General features: G+C 40.3%; 1 long non-coding RNA gene across 1 annotated transcript; it reads left to right on the forward strand.

Moving 5' to 3' along the window:
- The first annotated feature begins 1,062 nt into the window (after positions 1–1,062).
- Positions 1,063–21,849, forward strand: LOC129507159 (uncharacterized). The gene is made up of 5 exons (XR_008663934.1): positions 1,063–1,176; positions 6,592–6,698; positions 17,695–17,807; positions 18,232–18,856; positions 21,750–21,849. It is a non-coding gene; the product is annotated as an uncharacterized LOC129507159 (long non-coding RNA).
- Positions 21,850–23,431: the final 1,582 nt, after the last annotated feature.

Here is a 23,431-nt window from a genome sequence, read left to right on the forward strand (position 1 = left end):
TGTTTCTTTTGTTCCCTGTTGGGTTTCCAGCCTGGCATATAGTAAAGCTCAAAAATATTTGTCGAATGCTGAATGAAATCAAGTACAAAAAATCCCATCTACCCTTTGGTTAGGTTCTTAAGTCAGCATATTAAGCAGAATTAGTTTATAGCTAAGTAATTCTTTATAATTCCTTAAACTGCCCACACAATAAACATATAGGTATATTATTTCTAAGTCCTGTGCAGTTTCTGGCCAGCTTTGGAACAGATCATTGTTTGTCAGTTAAGCCCCAGATGAAGTAGTCAGCTAGTGTTTAGGGGGTTATATTGTATATAACTTTGAATAGTTGGAAGCCTCTGGGAAGCCATCTGGCTTTGAGACCAGATTCAGATCTCTCATCTCATACTTACTGAGTGGATGAGCTGACATTATGTCTATGGCTATTTCTCCTTTTCCATCCTCTTCCTGTCTTTTTCTTCGCCAAACTCTTAAATTTGAACTGGTATAATTAAATGTGTACGTATGCCTTGCTGCAGCACTGACACTGAACTTTATGAAAGCTGAATAGACCAATGGGGATGAATCAGACTCCAGGACCACTGACCTCAGTCGGGAAGTCCACAAAGGCAAGATGGTTCTTTCTCCTTCAAATTTGCTCTTCTAGGGCTCAAAAAATGTGACAGCTTTGCAGGTTCTTTTAAAGAGCTGAATCCCTGGATAAGGACTATCACTTCCCCAGGATCAGTGGGCAGCTCATTTATCTTCTACCAGGAAATTTCTAAAGACATTGATTTTCCTCTTTAGCCAAAGTAAAGGTAACAGTCTAAATCTTAAGTGAGATTTCCTTTCATACAGAGCAATCTGGGGCTTGCTATGGTAAAGAATAAAGTATTTTTTTAAAGGAGTTCTTAAATTGTATGTATTTCCTTCATTATACTGCAAAATGCATCTACTCACACCAGTCAAATAAGTACAGTTTTAAAAAAATAAGATCAACTTAGCTGGTGGCAAATGGGAGAGCTATAGTCTAAAAATAATAAAATATTATTTTCTGATAGGAATCAAGAAAAAGATGAAAGATTTGACTGAAGCTGGTCCTTGGTTAGTGAAATTGTATTTGGCAGATAATGGCATAGATGGAAAAGGAAAAGAAGGAGAAAATGGCTTGTTGGAATTCACTCAGATTTTAATATGGTGAGTAGAAAAGAGGTTTTATTTGTTCGCGTTCTAAAACTAGATGCTTGGTTTAAATCGTAGGGACAATGATTTAATTACAATTCATTTTATTTTATTTTGTTTTTTAAAAAAGATTTTATTTATTCATTTAGAAACACAGAAAGAGAGGCAGAAACACAGGCAGAGAGAGAAGCAGTCTCTCTGCCCAGAGCCCGATGCGGGACTCAATCCCAGGACCCCCAGATCACAACCTGAGCCAAAGGCAGACGCTCAACCACTGAGCTACCCAGGCGTCCCTACAATTTCTTTTATTTTTTTATTTTTTTTAATATAGTTTTATTTTATATTTATTTATTTATTTATTTATTTATTTATTTACGATAGTCATACAGAGAGAGAGAGGCAGAGACACAGGCGGAGGGAGAAGCAGGCTCCATGCACCGGGAGCCTGACGTGGGATTCGATCCTGGGTCTCCAGGATCGTGCCCTGGGCCAAAGGCAGGCGCCAAACCGCTGCGCCACCCAGGGATCCCTGCAATTTCTTTTAATTGAAACAGTGCCAAATGAGGTTTTTCAGCTCTGAGAGGGAAGCAGCGACCCACCTGTGATCTTAAGGGAAGGCCTGAAATCATAAAAATGGCATGGCAGTTGTATATGAGCCCACAAAGGAGCTCCAAAGACCTCACTAGAAACCCCATTTAATGAAGTTGGCAACTGAGGAAAGGCAGGAGTTATGAGCTCCAGATTTTTCTTCCCTAAAGTCAGCCATGTGACCTAAGGAAGAAAGGCAGCCTACTCAAGAGTGAATACTATTTTTTTATTACAAAGTTGTCTCAATCTACCTAGGCAGAAAAACAGAGCTTTTCTCAAAAGCTTCTAGAAAACAGAATATTTCCTTGCCATATTTATGCTGCAACCTTGGACATCTCTTTGCCCAGCTCTCCTGAATTCCATACCCAGTGGGCTAAGCCACAGTGAGCATTTGCAGTAGGAAACCTTGCTCAGTGGAAGGCTCCAGGTTATACCATCTTAGACATCAGTACTGACAGCACCTTAGGGCAATGAAAGACAACAGAACAGAACTAAGATTTGAGACTTGAGGGCTGGATTAATGGCTATTTATTTTAGAAGAAAAATATCCTTTTTTAAATAAACTTATTTATTTAGGAAAGTTGGGAATTTCCAACTTGGATACCTTGGCTGCTGTTTTTTTGTTTTGTTTTGTTTTGGGGTTTTTTTTTGCTTTGTTTTGTTTTGTTTTGAGAGAGAGAGAGAGAGAGATTGAGAGGCAGAGACACAGGCAGAGGGAGAAGCAGGCTCCATGCAGGAAGCCCGACATGGGACTCAATCCTGGGTCTCCAGGATCAGGCCCCAGGCTGAAGGCAGCACTACACTGCTGAGCCACCCAGGCTCCCCGGCTGCTGTTTTTATAATAGTTATATTAATAAACGTCATTTTATTTCCCTCTTAGTATATTGGTAGATTTAATACATTGCTGATATATTATCTTTTTAGTATATTGCTAACATTTTGTTAGGAGTTTTCACATCTGTGTTCATCAGGGATATTGCTGCCTACTTTTCTTGTAATGTTTTCCTTTGTTATTGGGATCAAGGTGATTTTGGCCTTACAGAATGAGTTACGAAGTGTTCCCTCCTTTTCTATTTTATGAAAGAACTTATATTAGAATGGGCATTATTTTATCTTTAAATATTTGCTAGAATTCACCAGTGAAGACATCTGGACTTGGAGTTTTCTTTATGGGAAGATTTTTTAACTACAAATTTAATTTTGTTAATAGATGGAAGGCTATCCTGGTTATTGTGGGAGGGGAGTGTTATATCTTTATATCTTTTAAGCAATTGGCTCATTTTGGCTAAGTTTTCAAATTTATTGTCTTAAATTTATTCATAATGTTTCCTTCTCATCATTTTCCTATTTGGAGGATCTGTAGTGGTGTCTCCTCTCTTGTGCTTAATATTGATAATTTGTTTTCTTTTTTCCCCAATCAACATGATTAGAATTTTATCAATTTTATTGATCATCTCAAAGAACTTGCTTTTGGTTTCCTCTAATATTTTAATTTTTTCAATTTCAATGACTTATACTCTTATTTCTATTATTTAACTTTATTCTATTTCCCCTGAGTCTAATGTGCTCTTCTCTTTATTAAGATAGAAGCTTAAGTTTTTTATTTTAAACTTTCTGTATTTCTAATGTAAATAGTTATTTTAACACTAAGCATTTTTTCATTGCATCTTACAAATTTTGATATGTCATATTTTTATTGTCATTAAGTCAAACTATTTTCTAATTTCCCTTTTGATTTATTTGACATATGGGTTATTTAAGAGTTGTGTTTAGTTTCTACATATTTGTACATTTTTCAAATATTTTTTTCTGGTTGATTTCTAATGAAATTATGCTGTGATTAGAGAACATACTTGTTTTTGGTCCAGATTATCATGTATCTTGGTGAATGTTCCATGTGCACTTGTAAAGAATGTGTATTTAACTATTTTTGGATGGAATGTTAATAAATGTCAGTTAGGTCCAGTTGTTTGGCAGCATTGTTATGGTTTTCTATATCTTTACAAATTTTTTTAATTTTTTATTTATTTATGATAGTCACACACAGAGAGAGAGAGAGAGAGGCAGAGACACAGGCAGAGGGAGAAGCAGGCTCCATGCACCAGGAGCCCGACGTGGGATTTGATCCCAGGTCTCCAGGATCGCGCCCTGGGCCAAAGGCAGGCGCTAAACCGCTGCGCCACCCAGGGATCCCCTCTTTACAAATTTTCTATACTTGCTCTATCAATTATTGAGAGAGGGGTAATTGTGACTTTGTATCTCTTGCAATTTAATCAGTTTTGCTTCATGTGGTTTTTAAAAAGATTTATTTTATTTATTTTTTAGAGAGAGTGGGAGAGAAAGAGAGCAGGAGGAGGGGAGCATGTGAGCAGGGGCAGGGGCAGAGCGAGAGGGAGAGAATCTCAAACAGACTTCCTGCTGAGTACAGAGCCCAATGTGGGAGTTTAATCCCAGGACTCCTAGATCATGACCTGAACCAAAATCAAGAGTTGGATGCTCAACCAACTGAGCCACCCAGTGCCCCTTGGTTCATATATTTTTAAAATCTGTTGTGAAAAAAAAAAAAACATTTAAGATTAAGTCACTTGAAGAATTGACCCTTATTATCATTATAAAATCCCTAGTAATAGTTTTATCTCTGGTAATATTCCCTTGTATGAAATATACCTTGATGAGTATTAATATAGCTACTTCAGCCTCCTTTGGATTAATATTAGCATAGTATATCTGTTTCTGTCCTTTTGCCTTTTTAAAAAAGATTTCATTTATTTATTCATGAGAGACAGAGAGGCAGAGACATAGGCAGAGGGAGAAGCAGGCTTCTTGCAGGGAGCCTGATGTGAGACTCGATCCCCAGACCTCGGGATCATGCCCTGAGCCAAAGGCAGATGCTCAACCAATGAATCACCGAGGCATCCCTCTGTCCTTTTACTTTTAACCTATATATATTTTTTTATAGTAACTTCTCTATAACTCAGTTTCCTCATTTGTAAAAATGGGGATAATAATAGTGTTTAACTCAAGAAATTCTTATAGGGTTAAATTAGATCATGTATGTAACATGTTAAATATAGTGCATAGGGCTCCAACTAGCCCCTTAATACAAATTAGAAAAAGGGCCCCTCCAGGCAGATAAATTAAAAGAGGCACTACCTCTGGCCCATGAGTCAGAGGAGGTTACCCTTTCTAGGTCTATGCTTCAGATCCCAGAACTTGACAAGCAGAGTTTGGCAGATTTCAGCCCCACTCACACCTTTGGAGGACATGGATTGCCCTGATCACATCTGATGCATAGTGAATGCTTTATAAAATCTTAACTCATGGAGTGCCTGAGTGGCTCAGTCAGTTAAACATCTGCCTTTGACTGCTCAGGTCATGATTCCAGGGCCCTGGAATCGAGCCCCGTGTCAGGTTCCCTGCTCAGTGGGAACCCTCTTCCTCTGCCTGCCACTCCCGCCCCTTGTTTATATGTGCTCTCTCTGTCAAATAAATAAATCTTAAAAAAAAAAAAACTTAGCTCATGTGAGGCTGAGTATCAGACTTAGATGCAGAATTGTCAAGTTGTGAAGTTGTTTTCAATACTATCCCTTCTCTTTCTGTAATCCCTGCTCCCTCCTGAAGCATCCCTGCTTTCACCCATCTTATCTGACGGAATTGGACACAGGCAGTCAGTTCAGGAAGCCAAAACCAGGCAAGTCCTGATTAGATAGGCTATTTCCTTGGGAGCAAGACCTTTGACAGGGAGAGTCTTGCAGAACCATTGAGCCCCACCCTTGAGTTCTGGCTGCCGAATCAATAGAAAGTGTGTACAGGGAAAATGACCTTGTATTTACTACAGATCTTAACTGAAATTTCATATCCCCAGTGCATGGGAAGGACTCAGAATTGTTTTATTGAAAGTTGTGTGATAATTTCTTTCAGATCAGAGGCCATGTGTTAAATTTCTTTGATCCCTGTAATGTTAGACATATATGCAATTTAGTAAGCGTGCACTCAGCGTAATAACATCTCTGATACTGCATTTTGCAAGATACCTTCACAGAAACTGCTTCATTCTGTTTTTACCACAACCTGATGAAATAGGCAGAAGAGCCAACTTGGGGGCCAGTGTTACAGACGAGAAAGATAGGACCCAAGAGGGCACATGGCCTGCCCATGATTACACGGTTGACAGGAGGTAGAAGCTGGCCAGGAGCCCAGGCTTTCACCCAGAGATCATGTCTGCTCATGATGCCAGAGATTCTCAAAGACCAGTTGGCAGGACAGTGCTAGGACATGAAGGAATGTTTAATAATCCTCAAAGAAATTAGAAAAAAAAGGCAGGTGTAGTGTTCATTTTTCATAAAGCTAAGCTTAATTTTAAAAGCTATCCTTTATTTTGACACTATGCCTTTCCTAATTTTGTCTAAAAATAGTTGGACTATAAGTGTTTCTAGGTGAGAACTGTTATTTATTTGACATATAAAAGTTGTCAAACCAGTCTTCTCAAAGCTTTTTGACATTTTACTGTTTGTAGAATCTAAAAGACTGGGAAGCCCTGCACAATACCACACCGTATCTTCTGAATAGATAAATAAATGGAAGATTTAAGGCAACTAAAAGTCTTCATCCTACCAATTTACTTAGGAGAGGCATCCAAACTAAAGAAAGTAGATTGGAAGAGCCTGGATTCAGGATAGCTGTAGTTTCAAATTGGGTCAGCGCATCATCTTTGAAAGGGCGGTCGAGGAGAGTGTTGAAGACCTAAAAAGAGAAATCATACTCCAAAATAAATAGATTGAGTTGCTTTGAGTAAGCGTGCTTGGCACGATGCCATTTTGATTTGTCATTTTCTTTGGCCAGCCTGATCACATACTCTGCTCACTTAAGGGAAATTGACCTTGGAAACAATGTCCTAGGAGAAACGGCTGCTGCTCACATACTTGAAGCACTGAGAGCCAGAAAGACAGGTAGAGTGTTTGTGGTTTGTGTTCCTCTGCATTTGTCCAACATCTGCTCACCCCTATACTTTTCATGACCCACTCTACTTCTTTCATTAAATAACTGGCCTGAGCTAAGCGATGACCAGGAGCACTGTCATAAGCCACATACCCTTGTGTCCATTTGCCCAGTGATTTGCACAGAGTTCAAGAACTTTTATGATATCATATGTCATCTTTGACCTAAGCATAGTAGTCTCTGGAGAACATGTTCCAAGACCCCCAACGGATGCCTGAAACTACAGATAAGACCAAACCCTATATATACTGTGTTTTTTTCCCTATACAAACATGCCTATGAGAGTTTAATTTATAAATAGGCACAGTAAGAGATTAACAATAATGACTAATAGTAAACAAGAATACTTATGACATACATTGTCATTAAAAATATATGAATGTGGTCTCTCTCTCAAAATATCTAACTGTACTGTACTCTTCTTGTGATGATGTACGATGACAAAACTTGCGTGATGAGATGAAATGAGGGGAATGTCACAGCAGCGTTAGGATCCTACTGACCTTCTGTTGGTTCTTCAGAAGGAAGACTATCTGCTTCCTGACCATGGGTAACTGGAACTGTGGAAAGAGAAAACACTGATTAGGGGAGGGTTACTATAAGGAATATTCTCTGAGGGACTCTCCTATTCTCTATTCTCCCCCACAAACTAACCTACAGATATTTCTCCAGACAGCAATTGGAAAACTGAAGTGACATCCCTTATAAGATTCTGACATGCTTGCTGGACCATCAAAGATTGTTTAAATTGTGATTGACATTGGGAGAGCATCAGGAGTCCTTTATGATTTAACATTAGCCAACCCTGCCCCCCTCCTTTCATTAATATGCATGACCATAATTAACATAGCTATTTTACTGCAGACAGAAGATGAGGAAGCAGCATTTAAAATAAAGCCCAGGGGATCCCTGGGTGGCTCAGCGGTTTAGCCCCTGCCTTTGGCCCAGGGCTTGATCCTGGAGTCCTGGGATTGATTCCCACATCGGGCTCCCTGCATGGGGCCTGCTTCTCCCTCTACCTGTGTCTCTGCCTCTCTCTCTCTCTGTATTTCATGAATAAATAAATAAAATCTTTAAAAAATAAATAAACAAAATAAAATAAAGCCCAAAAGGGGTACCTGGGTGGCTCAGTGGTTGAGTGTCTGCCTCTGGCTCAGGTAGTGATCCCGGGGTTCTGGGATCCAATCCCACATCAGGCTCCCCACAAAGAGCCTGCTTCTCCCTCTGCCTATGTCTCTGCCTCTTTTTGTGTCTCTCATGAATAAATAAAAAAATAATACTAAAGCTCAATTAAAGACATTGTAAACAGATTTGAACATCCAAATTCAGTGTTTAAAAAGGAAGAAATCTTGGTGCATTATCTGGCAGGTTACATGGTGAGAATTTAGTAGTACAAGCACTGGTCTTTATCATTTCTTCTATAAAATGACCTTAGAGACATGGCATAGTTTTAGATTGCTTTTTTTTTTTTTTTTCTAGCCCTGGCAGTTTTAGAGAGCAGAATTATATATTATCATCTACCGTGTTGCCATTTTTAAACCCAAACCACTGTCTCATCATTTCTTCACAGCCAACCAAATGATCCCAAGAGTTTTGAGTTATCCCTTTATTTTGGAGAAACAGAACATCTACCTTCTAGTCCATCAGAGTTGAGTTCAAATTCAATAGAATTATTTTGTTAAAACGAATTTAAATTTAACTTTAAGCTCAATAAGCTGAAAGCAGGTTAATGACTTCATTTGGTTTCCCTTAGCACCACGGTCACTTTCTCTCTATACTTTGTGGCAGAAGACATTATAAAAAGCTGCAGGCAGTCTTCTGATCATTACTGTGAGTGCTAATGATGGACAGTCTCAGCTGATTTAATGGCAAGTTATTCTCATCAAGTACTTATTTGGAGCTGCAAGACATTGTGCTTGCTTAGTAAATGGTTCAATTTGCATAAACAGGGACGATAATTATGAAATACCCACCTGAAAATGCAGATTCTCATTTAAAAAGCATTAAAAAACAATTTATAGTTCAAGAAAGCATTTTCCCCACAAATATAGTAGTATATATCATGAGTAGCTTTAATGCATCCACATTTTAAACCAAAATAATTATGGCATGTTTCTGATGGAGCACTTCATTGTTAATTTGAACACCAAGAAAGACTCCTCGAAACAGGGTTAGCTGGTTGGATTCGATAGGGAAATCTCTTGCCATTTAGTCTTAATGGCATCTTTTAAACATTAAAAGCGATTAGTATTATCACTGATTATAGAACTAATGTTCTTCTTTTGATTGCTTGTGTGTTCTTATCATTTGCAAGTTAACAAGCTAATTTCTAATCCTAATTCTACTTCTTCCATGAAATCCAAATTAACAGCCTAAAGTCATTTTATGTCTACCAAGGAATTCTTAATGAGCTACCTTTAATGATGGAACACACACAATGAAAGCTTTCTCAGAAACATCAGGAACCTCACTAGTTACAAAAAAAAATAATAATAAAAGCAGAGGGATAAACATATCTTATAGGGTTGCTTTTTTACTAATTTTTAAAACGACAGAAGACTTCATTTATCCATTCTTATTTATCTATTTATTTCAACATAAATTTATTAAATGCTGTAGAACAAGGCAAAACGGCCTACAGTGACCACCAAGCCAAATGCAAACAGGCTCATTAAGTGACTCGCCTTGAAATAACCATAGGCCCTAACTGACCAATTACGACCAGGCACAGTTCCTAAGATTACTGGAAAAGGGTAAATCCCATACATTCCCTGCCTCCTCACTTCACCCTATAACTGTGGCCCTTCGCCACTGCCTCCTAGCAGACAGTCTCTCCCTTGCTGTCCTGCCCACCACTCCCTTGTAGCGTATTCAGTAAACTTTTATCTCTTTTGTTCTGCCTTGAGTGAATTCTTTCACGCCCCCCCCATGCTGCCAGCCTCCACCCAATTTGGAGCACCCCACGTTGGTGGCCTGCACATCTGATTGGGACACCCCACAAATGCCAGGCTTTGTCTGAGTTGAGCAGTGAATCCCTGCTTTCTTGGGTCTTACTTCCTAATGAATGCCAGACAGTAAACCAACTATAAAGAGAAGTAAAATATATCATTGTGTATCAGATGGGGATCATACTTGATGGAAAAATAAAGCAAGAAAAGGAGATAAAGCATGTATGTCAGGGGATGGGAATTGAGTTAGGATAGCCAGAGAAAGCTGTTCTAAGAAGAAACATTTGAGTAAAGACTCAAAGTAAAGGTGTGAGAGAACAAGCCATGTAGATATCTAGGAAAAGAGCAGTTCAGGTAAGCAGAACAGCAAGTGCAAAGGCTTATGGCAGGAGGCTACCTGGTATGTTCTAAAACCACAATGGAAACCAGCATGGCAGGAGTGGAGGGAGAAAGAATAGGAGAGTAATAGGACAAAAGAGTTCCAAGAAGCAAGCATGGACAGCAGGGGGCCTTCTTGGCAATTATGAAGACTTTAATTTTTAACTTTATTGAGATGGAAAGGCATTTGAGAATTTTGAGAAGAGTGACCTGATCTGACCCACATCTTAACAGGATTACTCCAGCTCTCTGTTGAAAACAGATTGGGGGAGAGGTGAGAACAGAAGAAAAAAGACCAGTTAGTGAGCTTTCTTTCTTTCTTTCTTTCTTCTTTCTTTTCTTTCTTTCTTTCTTTCTTCTTTCTTTTTTTATTATGTAGAAGCTTTTATTTTTTTATTTATTTTAAATTTTTAAATTTAAATTAATTTAAATTTATTTTTATTTATTTAAAATTTTTATTTAAGCTCACATATAGGTGAGTTTTCTCTGGAAAAATCAAACAGAGCTTTCAGCAGACCCAGGACACCCAGTGTGGCAGAGAATGAGGGTAAAGTAAGAAGCTGAAAAGAGGAGGACTAGGGAAAATTCTATATACACTGAACACTTGGGACTCAGCCTTTACCATTACCTGAGGCACCTTTGTCTTCGCTGCTTCTGGAGGCTGATGGCCATATAGAAGCCTGGGGTATTTTCTTTCTTTCTTTCTTTCTTTCTTTCTTTCTTTCTTTCTTTCTTTCTTTCAGAGAGCATGCACGTGAGGTGGGGGGCAGAGAGAGAATCTTAAGCAGGCTCCACACCTAGTGCAGGGCCTGACACAGGGCTTGGTTGATCTCAAAACCCTAAGATCATGACCTGAGCCAAAATCAAGAGTCAGATGCTTAACCCACTGAACCACCCACATGCCTCTAGAGTATTTTTTGATAAACCGAATAGCCCCAGAGAAAGGAACAACAGATGCTGACCCCTGGCCATGCCCTCACCCTTCAAAAAAGCCCAGCAGGTAAGCAAGCCCTGCTCATACAGAGAAGCTTCCCATCAGCCTTTGGATGCCTCATGCTTCACTGTGAACAGAAATCTGAGAATCTCCAGACACTTGAGGCAAGTCTTCAACAGATGAAACCAAGCCTGAAACAGAGAGAAAAAAGGGAACTCTGAAGATAGAGAGACAACACAGAAAGTTAAAAAAAAAAAAAAGAAATTAGTTACAACTTCCCCCCGTGAAACAGAAGATAATGCATCTATAAAACAAGAACAGGATGCCGTGAAAAAAGAATAATTAGAAAATAAGAAAAAGTTATTGGCAAATACAAATGATAGCCAAAATAAAAATTTCAAAACAAATGATGAAAGATGAAGTCAAACAAATCTTTAAAAATTAGAATGAGGACGTCTGGGTGGCTCAGTGGTTGAGCATCTGCCTTCAGCTCAGGGTGTGATCCTGGAATCCGGGATCGAGTCCCACACTGGCCTCCCTGCGAGGAGCCTGTTTCTCCCTCTGCCTGTCTCTGCTTCTCTGTCTTTCTGTCTCTGTGTGTGTGTGTGTCTCTCATGAATAAATAAATAAATCTTTTAAAAAATTAGAATGAAAAATTGGGGAGAATACATGAGAGAGGATCAGTCTGTGAACCCCAGTATTTAACTCATAGTTCAGAAAGAACAGAGAAAAGTGGAGAGAGGGCATTATCAAATAATTACCAAACAAATCAAGAACTTTCCCTGAATCAACACACAAATCTGCATGTTGAAAGAGCTTTGTTGAATGCCCAGCAACAGTGAATGATAACAACTCTGTCACCATGGCATTTAGGACCCTAGGCAACAAAGAGGGGAATCTAACAGCTTACAGATAAATATTGTATATTCCATTCAAAAGACTGGGAATCAGAATTACATCAGACTTCTAACTGGAAGCTAGAAACTGTGGGACATGTGTGCCATGACAACTGTGTGAGAACTCTATCCATTCCCAGTTTCTAGCCAAGTATGAGGATAAAGTAAAGATCTTTTCAGCACATAAGAACTCAAACTCTGTGCCTCCTCTGTTTCCTAGGAAGCTCCCAGAGAACACACTTGAACAAAATGAGAATAAACCATAAAGATGAAGAATGTAGAATCCAGAAATCAGGAACCAATACAGAAAAGGAGAAAAGGGAATCCCAGATGATGGTTGAGGGTCAGAACTAGTCCAAATTGAAGCAGAAAAATAAAAGACTACAGTAAAAACTGAATAGAGCATTGGAAATACTTAAGTAGGGGTGCCTGGGTGGCTCAGTGGTTGAGTGTCTGCCTTCCGCTCAGGTCATGATCTCAGGGTTCTGGGATCGAGCCCCACATCAGTTTCCCTGCTGAGTGGGGAGTCTGTTTCTCTCTCTTCCTTGGCCCCTTCCACTGCTTGTGCTCTCTCACTATCTCTCTCATAAATAAATAAATAAATAAATAAATAAATAAATAAATAAATAAAATCTTAAAAAAAAGGAAAATACATAAGTAGTTTCCAAGATAATGGGTGTATGACAAATAAAAAATATTGGGAAGAACATTTAGAATAGGTACACAGAAAACAATGTGAAGGAAAAATTAAGGCAATTACTAACTCAGAAGAAAGATATATAAGTGGGGCAGCTGGCTGGCTCATTCAGTAGAGTGTACAACTCCTAATCTTGAGGTTGTACGTTCAAGTTGGGTATAAAGATCACTTAAAAATAAAATCTTAAAAAAAAAGAGTTATAAACACTGTGTACAAAAAATATATGACCGTACGAATCAATACACCATGTGTTGATTTTAACTAAAAATTGTGAAATATCACTCTTGAGAGGTTTGGTCAGAGGAAGGGTAACAGTCAATACGTAAAATTTTTACTGGAAATAGCAAATAATATAAAAAGAACTTTGGGGCACCTGGGTGGCTCAGTTGGTTAAGCGTCTGACTTCAGCTCAGGTGATCATGATCTGAGCCGAGGTTAGACACTTAACCAACTAAGCCACCAAGGCACAGCCCAATATCTCCTATCTTTTTTTTTTTTAATTTTTTTTTATTTATTTATGATAGTCACAGAGAGAGAGAGAGAGAGAGAAAGAGAGAGAGAGAGAGAGAGAGAGGCAGAGACACAGGTAGAGGAAGAAGCAGGCTCCATGCACCGGGAGCCCGACGTGGGATTCGATCCCGGGTCTCCAGGATCGCGCCCTGGGCCAAAGGCAGGCGCCAAACCGCTGCGCCACCCAGGGATCCCTCTCCTGCTATCTTAAATCACCTCAGCTTCCACTAAGGAGTTAGAGGCCTCACGCATGAATGTGAAGGGCTAGAGTTTTATAAAGAAGTGAAAAGGATGATAAAAAATGTGGTGTTCAGGGAACAAGACCGTGTTTTTTGTGGGTGTGGTTGTAGCATCAATCCTCTGAGGCTTCAAGCTGGCCCCCATACCACATTACTGGCCCCATTTCACATGGTTTCCAGCCCCGAACATTCCTCACAGCCTGAGCTATATAGCCTACACTCCCTCCTGACCTTCACAGTGGTCAAGACTTTAGACCTTGTTTTCTGATTGACCTTGTTTTCTGCCTCCTGTCCTGCTCTATAGGTGGGCCTTCTCCCTGACAATGATTTCTTCCTATTTGCTATTAACTTCTGCATCAGTTAAAGATGATATTTGACTACATGAACTAGAGAACCAGCTATAGTGGCTTAATCAGGTAGAGGAAGACTGAGCAGGTATAGATACGCCTCAATATCATTCATTTCTCTTTCTCCACCATCAGCCTTAGCAGGTAGCTTTTATCCTCATAGCTGTAAGGTAGCTACTTCACTGAGAGCCTCCCATTTCCATTCCAGACCAGAAGGAAGGGACAAGGAGAAAGTGCCGGTACTTGTATGAGGAAATTTCAGAAATACCCAGCATACTTATGCTTTCCAGTTGGTCAGAAACCTGTCACATGCCCATCCTTCATTTTTAGCTGGGCACATTGCTGCCATATAAAAAATCTGAGCTCTGTTAGAAAATAAGGTCAGAGGGTGCCTGGGTGGCTCAATCAGTTAAGCGTCTGCTTTCAGCTCAGGTCATGATCCTGGGGTGCAGGGGTGGAGCCCCATGTTGGGCTCCCTGCTTAGTGTGAGCCTGCTTCTCCCTCTCCATCTGCTCCTCCCCCCTACTTGCTCTCTCTCTCTCAAATAAATTTTTAAAATCTTAAAAAGAAAGAAAAGAAGATCAGAAAAGATATTAGAGAACTAGAAGTATTTGCCTCAAGCTCCTTTAGATTATGATAGATAGGTCAACTGGTCTACACTAGACCTAATCAAAGGCCTTTGAAGCCAGGGACCCCATTAGAGTGGCCTAAGTGAGACACCAGGTTCTTTTCTAGGCATTCCACATGGTCCCTCAAGTCACCTAGCAGACTGTATAGGTGTATAACTTGCTGCTCTATAAGGAAATGTGGAAGACACTGGGCCAAAATTAGACCCAGGAAACATGAAGGGCTACTGCACAACCCCTCAATCCAGGCACACCCCTGGGAAATTATTGTCTTAGATTTTGTTATGGCCCAACCCCACCCTGAAGTATCAGAGCAACATCCCACCCCCCCCAACCACACCTTTTTTTGTGATCACCCATAAGATGGATGACCACACCGAGTACCAATAAGCGCTACTCACCAGAGGAAAACATCTAAATAGAATACTGACTTTGCTTATCTTCCAGGCACATATGTGCCACCCAAGCTCTCAGTGACATGGCTTCTAGCCCTTTCTAAGTCCTGATATTATAAACTGTAAACTGTATTGTCTTCTACCTCCAGGTCCCTTATCCATATTCATCCACCTTACCCTCTACTACCCTTTTACTGTGCCCAGCATGATTTGTTCCCATGCTCTTACAACCATTTTCATGTTTCAATCTCAATTGATCTTCTGGAGGGTTATGCAGCACTATTTTTAAGTACTTATTTATAGTACATGCAGTACTATTTTTAAGGTTCTTATTTTTTCCTCTCAACCATATTTCTTACTTACCTTTCTGCTTCTGGCCTCTTCCTGGTGGATCCTGACCTCCAGAAACTACAGCTGGAGGCACCTGTGGTCCTGCAAGCACTGCCCAGACATTTGGCTAGATGAGAAACAGGAAGGGGGAGAAGGGCAAGCGCCATGAGAAATAACAGAAGGATGGGTTGACACAGGCTTTCAGAATGGCATGCTAGGTATTTGAGTCTTATTATTCTGACCCCAATTTTGATGTATGGGAGTAGGCCTTTTTTTCTTTTAAAGATTTTGTTTATTTATTCGAGAGAGAGAGAGAGAGAGAGAGAGAGAGAGTCAGAGATACAGGCAGAGGGAGAAGCAGACTCCATGCGGGGAGCCCAATGTGGGACTCAATCCCAGGACCCCAGGATCATGCCCTGGGCTAAAGGCAGGTGCCAAACCACTAAGCCACCCAGGGATCCTCAGGAGTAGGCTTTTCCACACACCACCAAGCCATTCCCAAATACTAGCTGGGTGTCCTACCATTCAACTCAATTCTGACCCTACCTACCTGGGGATAGCATCAAATTCCACAGGTTAAGGCCTCAGTCCCACAAGACTATCCCCTTCCACCACCACCACCACTTCAGACATCGATAGCAAGTCCAGATTGTTACCTGTGCTTCTGACTGGCTGGCTCAATCTGAGGTTTTCATGACCCCATCCTTAGGTTTGATTAATTGGCTAGAACAGCTATTATGACTCAGGAAACCAATTTATTCACTAAATTGCTGATTTATTACAAAGGATATTAAGGGATACAAATCAATAGCCAGGTGAAGAGATACAGAGGGCGAGGTTTTAAACAAAGAAGCTCTGTCCTCATGGAGTTTGGAGCCCAGCATGGTGGCACGTGGAAGCATTCTGGTTTCCCAACCTGGAAGCTGTTTGAATCCTGTCCTTTGGATTTTTATGGAGGCTTTTTTATATAGGCATAATTGATTAAATCACTGACCATTGGTGAATTTTTTAAAAAGATTTTATTTATTCATGAGAGTCACACAGAGAGAGGCAGAGACACAGGCAGAGGGAGAAGCAGGCTCCCTGTGGGGGAGCCTGATGCAGGACTCAATCCTAGGTCTCTAGGACCACGACCTGAGCCAAAGGCAGACACTCAACCACTGAACCACCCAGGTGCCCCTGGCCATTGGTGATTGATTCAATCTCCAGCTCCTTTCCCCTCCCTGGAGAATCAGGGGATAGGACTGAATGTTCTAAGCCTCTATTTATGGTTAGTTCCCCTGGCCACCAGCCCCATCCTTAGGTGCTGTCCCAAAGTCTCCTCATTTACATAAACTCAGGTGTGGTGGGAAGGGGTTTGTTATGAATTGCAAGGTACCCATTTCACCTTTACAGCTCTAAGGCGTTTTCAGGAACTGAGAACAAGGAACCAAATATATTTTTCAAGTTTTCCTTTTTAAAAAAAATTCCAGTGTAGTTAACATAGAGTGTTATATTAGCTTCAAGTATGCAATATAGTGATTCAACACTTCTGTACGTGACTCAGTGCTCATCATGATAGGTGTACGCTTTAATCCCCATCACCTATTTCATCCATCCCCTCCCACACACCTAAGAGATCAAAAAATGCTCACAGTTCTCTTACTGCTCAGGAAACTCCAAAGGTTTTGGAGCCAGGAACCATGGACAAAGGCCAAATATATGTGAGAGATCTGAATAATCTAAATATATATTTCTTATAAATCACAAATCTTGCTTTATAGGAAAATCAGTGAGAAATCTTGGTTTCAAGCCATACAAGACCAACTCAAACTGATCTAAATACACACACACAAAATTGTTGACCCATATATCTAAAAGTCCAGGGTGACTCTAGCTACAGGTCCAGCTGGATTTAGGGATTCAGTAACACTACCTACCTTTATCTCCTGGAAGTTCTGCTTGTGTTGACTTGATTCTCAGGCAGTTTCTTCCCACACAGTAGCAAGTCGGGCAGCATTGGCCATAAGTTTCCATTGTACCAGTTTAAACTCAAGAAAGAACTTTTCTCCTGATTTCAGTGGACCATCATGAGTCACATACCTGTTAACCAACCACTCTGACAGGGAGAATTAATCCACTAATTGGCCAGATCTGGGTTATGTGTCTATCCACCCCTGGAGGACAGGGGAGTGGAACCCCAAAGTAAATTCAAGATTCTGTTCCAGAAAGAAGCTAAAATGCAAGCTGGATAAGCAAAACCAAGAGAGGTCCACTAAAGATGAAGAGTCAATAAAGTATTAGAGGTGATGAATGACAAGAGCAGAATTTCACTTTCAGATGATTAATCTGGGAGTAGATTCTAGGATGGACTTGGGGTTGGGGAAGTCTGAAGCTAGGAAGACAAGTTGGAAGTCTCCTGCAATTATCCAAGTAAACATATGACAGTAGGAATGGAAAAGAAAGAACTAGAGTGATGAGTTATCACAGAAATAAATTGTTATGGATCACTCACATCAAGAAGATATAGGGAAAATGTATTCAGTGAGAGGGAAGATGCCCAGTTAATAAGAATGTATGAGAATGCCCTTCTCAGAAGCTAATACCAGTCCATCAAATGGAGTTATGAGATATCCTACCCATTTACTGTTATGTTCACCCCCCTCAGGTAAACTCCCAATCTTAAAAATTATAATCACTCCTCAAGTCTCTTCGGACACCTTCAAATCTATTTGGAAAAATACCAAGAAATCGAGTATTACCCGTAAAAAGAAGAAAAAGGTATGCTCTTCGATATCTATGTCTGTGAGTTGCAGCCACCAGGGGAGTTGTGTATATCGAGCCTGGGCACTAAACTAGGGTAGATGCCACCCTCAGCAGATTTTGCACTTGATAAAATCATAAGAATTTTGGTCCTGGTTAACGGTATTCTAAACCATCAGCCCATTCTGGTGGATGATGGTCATTCCTCAAATGTTAGTGCAAACCTTGCCTCCTGTCTTCAGCTCCCCCACCCCAGTGCCCCCAGATCCTGGTTCCTGTTAGCTTATTGTGGATTTGAAATGGTGAATTTACCTAAACTATTTATGAAACATGTGGGATCTACTAGGTGGTGATGCTTTACATATGTTTACTGTCTATTGTATGAAGTTGAACTTCCTTGTTTCTTTTTTTAATTTATGATTTTTTGTTCATTATTTCACAGGCTAAATACTGAATATGGATGCTATATATCTTTATGGAAGTTATCCATTCCATGGCCAACCGGACATGCCTAGAAAGATATTGCTTGTTCTATAATAGTAATTTTCACTGGAACCAAGCCACTTTCAAATTCTAAAATTTGATGACTATTTAATGAAAGTTCAAAATAGTGTGAATCCTACTATGCTTGTCATTTTCTAAAATGTGGGTTTCACAAGTTGGCCTTAGTTAAAAATAGATAGGATTCCTCTCTGGGGCTTCTCATATGCATGTGAAATTTATGATTTGAAGGAAATCATGATCTTTATCTAAGAAAGAAAGAATCTTCTTTCATAAGTATATATACAGTTGAACAGTAGGAATATTTGGAAATAACCACTTTCTGAAAGATGATCCCCAAAATGGCGATCTTCCCCAAATGAGGAAACTTCTAATCACTTTGCCCTCTCTTCCCCTAATGAAGATGTCTGCTCCATGAGGAAGGGAAGAGGTGTGGTTGACCAATGGATGGATGATAAGTTGGATTAACTGGAAGTTATATGCCATGATGATATGGTGTGAATGAAAAGCCTGGACTGGGGAATGAAATAGACTGGAATCCTCTGTAGAAAACTGCTGATTTCCAGGTGTGTAACATTGGCCAAGTCAGTTAGCCTCACTTAGCCTCAGTTTTCCCTGATATAGGTAAAACTAGCACCTGTCTCATTTGATGAGCACTGAATGAGATGACACCTGTCAAGCATTTTTGGGCAATACTTATTTCAAAGTGCATGTCCAAATATAAATATTAGTGGCAGTTATTATTGTTGTTGTTAGAATTGAATGATTCTGGTTATTTCACTTGGAGTAGCTACACAGGAAAAATTAAAAAGAAGAATAAAAGACTGAAGACCTCTCCATTTTGAAGTTTAAACACACACACACACACACACACACACACACACACACACACACGAAAAGCAAGACCATAGGGGCACCTGGCTGGCTCAGTTGGTAGAGCATATGATCTCAGGGTTGTGAGTTCAAGCCCCACGTTGGATGTGGAGCCTACTCAAAATAAAAAACAAACAAATAAAGGAACGAATGTATTAAAAAAAAAAGGCAAGACTGTCATTCATACCATGTACAAATCAAGTTCTGGCAAGTCTGTAGAACCAAACTATCTGTGAAGGTAAGAATGGTTACAGTAAATTATGTTCACCCTTAAATATTTTGGCATCTAGCTAGGAAAAAAGATCCTCATATGTTAAAAGTAAACAATAATAGAGTATAAGAATTGAAATAATATAATAGATCTTCAGAACTTATATATCCAATGTGTGAGGCCTCCTGAGAAATTGTACCTGCTTTAAAAAAAAAAAAAAAGGAAACAAAGACCTTTTTGAAATTTGCGACTGACATTTTAAGAGTGTAAAATCCGGCAATGTAATCAAAATGAAAAATACATAACTTCTGACGTAGGTATTCTTGTAGAAACTTATTTTACAAATATACTGTGACACATTTGTAAGGAAATGTTTGCAATGATGTTTAATGCAACACTTTATTATACATTGGAAACAGCTTAATGTCTTGAAGGATTCTCAGGGAAATAAAATACAGAAAACGTACTTAGTGGAATACTCTGCAGCCATTGAGAATAATATGGATAAGGAAGTGCTTATATGGAAAGCTGTCCTACTGTTACTATTAAACAAAAAGAGCAGGCTAGAGGGATTCCTGCCTGGCTCAGTCGATGGAGCATCCAACTCTTGATCTCAGGGTAGTAAGTTTGAGCCTCATGTTGAGTGTAGAGATTACTTTTAAAAAATATATTTTTATATAATTTTATATATTAATATATATTATATTTTTATATAATATATATATATATTTTAAAAGCAGGTGAGTTAATAATATGTGTAAAAACTCATATGAAAAATGGATTGAGAGGCACTTGGGTGGCTCCGTGGTTGAGTGTCTGCCGTCAGCTCAGGTCATGATCCCAGGGTCCTGAGATCGAGTCCCACACGGGGCTCCCCATGGGAAGCCTGCTTCTCCCTCTGCCTGTGTCTCTGCCTCTCTCTCTCTCTCTCTCTGTCTGTCTCATGAATAAATAAATAAAATCTTAAAAAAAAATAAAAATGAATTGATGTAATATGAGCCAGTAATCTCACTTCTGGGTATATACTCAAAAGAAATGAAAGCAGGATTTTGAAGAGATCTTTGCATACTCATGTTCCTAGTGGCATTATTCACAATAGTCAACAGGTGCAAGCAACTCAAATATCCATTGTCAGAGGAATGGATAAGCAAAATGTGATCTATCCATATAGTGGATTATTATTTGGCCTTAAAAAGGAAGGAAGTTCTATCACATGCCGTAACATGGATGAACCTTCAAGGCACTGTGCTACCAGTCTCCAAAAGACAAATACTGTATGATTCTACTTCAGTGAGGCACCTAGGGTAATCAAACTCAGAAACAAAGAATGCTGGTTGCCAGTGGAAGAAGGAGAGCTAGAAAGTTATTTAATGAATATAGTTTTAGTTTTAGAAGATGAAAAAGTTCTGGAAAGTGCTTGCATAACAGTGTAAATGTCCTGAGATGCCTAGTTGGCTCAGTTGGTTAAGCATCTGCCTTTGGCTCAGGTCATGATCCCAGAGTCCTGAAATCGACTCCCACATTGGACTCCTTGCTCAGTGGGGAGCCTCCTTCTCTCTCTGCCTGCCACTCCCCCTGCTTGGGTGTGCACACGCACACTCTCTCTCTGACAAATAAATAAAACTTCTAAAAAAAAAAAGAATCATAATTTTAAAAAATAAGCATCCGACCCTTGATCTCAGCTCAGGTCTTGATCTCAGGGCCATGAGTTCAAGCCCTGCATTGGGTTCCATCTTGGGCATGGAGCCTCGTTGAAAACAAAATGAAACAAAAACAATGTAAATGTACTTAATATTGCTGAACTCTACACTTAAAGAGGTGGTAAACTGCGTTATGTGTGTTATATAACAATAAAAAAAATTAGGGGCACTTGACTCTCTTAATCAGTAGAGTGTGTGACTCTTGATCTCAAGATTGTAAGTTCTAGCCCCATGTTGGGTGTAGAGATTACTTAAAATAAAATCTTTTTTTTTTAAGATTTTATTTATTTATTCACGAGAGACACACACACAGAGAGAGAGGCAGAGGCAGAGGCAGAGGGAGAAGCAGGTTCCACGCAGGGAGCCCGACGTGGGACTCCATCCCGGGTCTCCAGGATCACACCCTGGGCTGAAGGCAGCGCCAAACTGCTGAGCCAGCAGGGCTGCCCCAAAATACAATCTTTTTTAAAAAATGTTTAAGGAGTTGTATTATGTGTTTGTACATACTCAGGAATTTCTGGAGAGTCTATTAACAGTACTTGCTTTTTTTTTCATTGTATACTTATTTTACTATTTTAACATTTTTATCATTTATGAGCGATCAATTAAAAAAAAAAACTTGAAATTGTTCAATAAACATCAGTAACAGCACTTTTTACTTGCTATGTGACCCAGTGCCAAAAGAGTGGAAGAAACACAGAAAGTGCCGTGATTTCCCGGGCAGTGCATGAATATACGTTGGCAAGGAGTGAAGATGAGTAAGTTTTTTCTAAGTGCAGAGAGCAATCCAGCTGGAGCAGGTAGGGGAAGTTCTGTCCAATTTCAGAGATGTTAAAGTGTGAAAATAAAAAGGCATTCTCTAGGCTTTCATCCTTTCATCTGAGTTTTTCTCCTTTTCCCTCTCAAACTGGCCAGCTCCCAACAACTTGAGTGCATTTTTATCCTCATCTTGCCTTCCTCCTTTGTTAGCTAGCTCACATTTAGAACCATCTCTAGTCAGATGTATGGTCGTTTAATATGAACAAAACATGTTCATCTGGGTTTGTTTATAGGCATTTTAATCTGGCTCATAAAGTTAGTGTGGTGAGATTAACATCTGTCACCACTAGTGCTCCGGCTGACAGCTTGGAAAGGTGTGCTTTCTTCACTCATACCCTGCCCTCCTCCCCCCCCCCCCCCCAGTTCAAACTTGACCCCTTCCCTGAGGCTTTTCCCCACACATCAGTCCTCAGGGATGCCTCTGTCCCTCACACCACTTAACATTCCACTCGACAAGTAGCACACATAACATCTCGCCAAATGTGACCCTGTGTCCATATCTCTATTTTTACATATTTATGGATCCTTGTGTCCTCAGCCTGGCTCCTGGAGTTTGGTTAGCCCCCATCCAGACACAAGGCCCGGCCTGCGGAGAGGCGGAGAGGCCCAGGAACCGGAGGTGGGAGGCTTGGAATCCCAAACCCGACACTACAGGCGTCCACCACTAGGTGGTGGTGGTAATGAGTCATCTCCTTAGGCATTTTGTACCTCAACTTTCTTATCTCTTAAAAAGGAAGATGTTGTCTCTTTGCTTGAGAAAACAGAAGAACATGACCCCGAGGCTAGCAATGGAAGCGCCCAGGCTTCACAACTGGCACGTTCACATGATAACAGCGGTGTTACTCCTACACATTAAAAAGAGGAGGTTAAACAGCAGCAGAGGTTCTTGGAGCACGGACCCCTGCGTCCGTGGCATCCTTGCAGGCGACCAGCGGGTCAAAACTATTTGCATGCCAGGATTCAGAGCTATTCTCCCTCTTTTCCCTCTTTATGAGAGAGTTTTCCAGAAGCTACATTATATGGGGCACCATCCTTCTAATAACTTGTAATGAGAGTATTACTATTAGTTTTTTTTTTTTTAGAGAGAGATTTTATTTATTTATTAGAGACAGAGAGAGGCAGAGGCAAAGACAAGAGGGAGAAGCAGGCTCCCTGCAAGGATGTGGGACTCGACCCCGGATCCGAGGATCACGACCTGAGCCAAAGGCAAACGCTCAACCACTGAGCCACCAGGAGCCACCCAGGAGCCCCTGTCACCGTTACTTTTAAATGAATGCATTTCAATCCTCCCCTCAATTTTTTAAAAAGATTTTATTTATTCATGAGAGACAGAGGGGGGTGAGCAGAGACACAGGCAGAGGGAGGAGCAGGCTCCATGCAGGGAGCCCGACGTGGGTGGGACTCGATCCCGGGTCTCCAGGGTCACGACCTGGGTCGAAGGCGGCGCCAAACCGCTGAGCCACCCGGGCTGCCCTCGATTTAAGTTTCTTAAAAAGCAGGCAGACTATAACGGGGTGCTGGGCCCCAAAAGTCTGAGA

The sequence above is a fragment of the Nyctereutes procyonoides genome, unplaced genomic scaffold (assembly GCF_905146905.1).
Source record: "Nyctereutes procyonoides isolate TBG_1078 unplaced genomic scaffold, NYPRO_anot_genome, whole genome shotgun sequence".
NCBI classification, from domain to species: domain Eukaryota; kingdom Metazoa; phylum Chordata; class Mammalia; order Carnivora; family Canidae; genus Nyctereutes; species Nyctereutes procyonoides.